Genomic DNA, 2,473 nt, shown 5'->3' with positions numbered 1-2,473 from the left:
AAAAAAAAGTTTTTATGTCAGGACCAGCAAATGGCATAATGGTTACATTGCTAGATTCCAAATAGATGATCATGGATGGAATCCTGGACCTAGCAACTTAAAACTCACACCGGGCACGTATGCGTGTGTGCCCAAGATCCCAAGAGGAGAATGGAGGAGAAAGAATTGCAGCATGGCCATTTTCTCTAGGGGATGATTTCTTGCTTTCTGTCTTTCTGACTTTCTCCATCTTTCTGGTGAGTGCTCATGCCCTATAGCAAAAATCTTTCTTAAGAAAAAAAAAAAAAGGAAGAAATTTAGATGGCAAGAATGTATATTATATATGCAATGGCCAGTTTTAAATTTTTAAATGCATATCCCTACTTCCCAGTAGTCCAACTGTTACAGCAATGATATATAGCCACAGTACTGATGTTTTAGTTTTCAGACAGATCCTAACAGTTTACAGATACTCAGTATAGAGATCTTCTGATATATCTTAGTTTTGCTTTAAGTACAATATCTGGGTTCACATTCGTTTTGCTAATAAGTCAAGTCTCAAATTAGTTCATTTATGGTTGAAATTTTTGATCCTTATATATATATATAATTTTACAACTACTTTTAGTATCCAGGCTATTAAGGAGGATGCTTTCTTCTAATTTATTGCAATGGCCAACTTATTTATGAGAGGTTGGATCAGCCCTTACAACCAGGATGCTGTTATACCTTGTATATAGTAAACGCCTTCACATATTGACCCACTAGTTAAATGAAGTCATTTTTCTCTTTGTTGTTACAACTCCTCCATTTTGTTTGTTTTGAAGATAATATTTTAATTCTTCAATTTTAAAAGAAAATTATAGCATTGGAAACTTTTCTCTTCATGGAGAATAACAGTGAACCAAATTTACGAATTTACGGATTCATTTCATGAATTGTTGGATGGTGAGTTGTTTTGTAGTAACTATGCTTCAGTTATCATGCAGTATGCCCAGAAACTATCCATTTCAACTTCTGAACAATTTGGTTTGGAACACTTGGTTGATGAATATTCAGTTAGCACTTGAATAAAAGTTTTTGCCAGAAGGTCAAATCTCTAACACTTAACTTGGAATATTTCTGAAGACATTCTGTTTCTTCTGTTAATTTTAGAAACTTTATGCTTATATCTCCAATGAAATGATAGACAATGCCAATGCAGAAAGGTTTGTTTTAGAAAATATGATCCTGGAGCGACAAGCCTTAAGTTGAGCTTCTAGTCTTCCAAAATTAAGGCTATTTCCCCTTTCAAATGGCAAGTTCTCTTGAATGAATAACAGAGTTTCAGAAATTAAAAGGCAGGGGAGCAGCAGTTAGCGTAATGGCTATGTCCCTGAACTTCCATGTAGTTGACCGTGGTTCAAGTCCTGGACCCAGTGACTTAAACTCATGCCAAGCGCGTGTGCATGCGTGCCCAAGATCCCAAGAGGAGAATGGAGGAGAAGGGATTGCGGCGTGGCCATCCCCCCCCGGGGGGGGGGTTTCTCGCTCTCTATCTCTCTGTCTCTCTCTGTCTTTCTGGTGAGCATACGCGCCCTATAGCAAAAACCTCTCCAAAAAGAAAAAAAAAAAAGAAGAAAGAAATTAAAAGGCAGTAGTAACTGAGTTTCCAATACACATTCTCCAATAAGATCTTCTCCATTCTCATCAAATCTGAAACCATGAGCCTCTATTGACTAAGTCAGATCAAGTCAGTTGCCAGCAGGTCATTGTTATCATATTCTATTGATTTTACAGCCAAATAGAGGCAACTCAGTTCAACAGACCCAAGGTGCTTGGGCTGTACCTTCAGCAATAGTAACTGAGTTTCCAATACACATTCTCCAATAAGATCTTCTCCATTCTCATCAAATCTGAAACCATGAGCCTCTATTGACTAAGTCAGATCAAGTCAGTTGCCAGCAGGTCATTGTTATCATATTCTATTGATTTTACAGCCAAATAGAGGCAACTCAGTTCAACAGACCCAAGGTGCTTGGGCTGTACCTTCATTTTAGATAGGAATCTGTCCAGTAAACTCACAGATATAGAAAATGTCTCTGTGTTGAAGCCAAAGAACTGAGTTAGACAAGAAAATCTTTTTCTTCAAGGTCTCTTAGCCTTTTAGTCATTCTGAGGTCATTATCATGTGTAAACTCAATTAATCTAAAGCCACAGACCTTTGGCTGACATCTAGACTCCTATTCCAACAGGACATTCAGCTGCTATAGCAGTTTCTGAGAGTCAGTTCTTGTCAGTACCTCTATCATATTGATAGTGACTGCAGCTACTTGGTGGTTACCATCCCCCATGGGTCTGCTCACACCTCAATATGAGGATGAATAGGCCTATAAGGCAAGGAGAATCAAGGATGAGAGGGAAGTGGCCTGGGGAAGAGGAGCCATCTTGGCTGGAGGTCCCTGCAGAGTCATGGAGATGACATTGACCTAACCAGGGTTAGCTCAGAACCAAA

The 2,473-nt window shown here is 38.7% G+C and overlaps 1 pseudogene; it reads right to left on the bottom strand.

The window, feature by feature from the left end:
- Positions 1 to 897: 897 nt before the first annotated feature.
- LOC102474092 (cyclin-G1-like) lies at positions 898 to 2,270 on the bottom strand (annotated as a pseudogene).
- Between the last annotated feature and the right edge of the window lie 203 nt (positions 2,271 to 2,473).

The sequence above is a fragment of the Tupaia chinensis genome, unplaced genomic scaffold, assembly GCF_000334495.1.
Source record: "Tupaia chinensis unplaced genomic scaffold, TupChi_1.0 Scaffold000277_1, whole genome shotgun sequence".
In the NCBI taxonomy this organism is placed as follows: Eukaryota; Metazoa; Chordata; class Mammalia; order Scandentia; family Tupaiidae; genus Tupaia; species Tupaia belangeri.
This window is presented reverse-complemented; position numbering and strand designations above follow the sequence as displayed.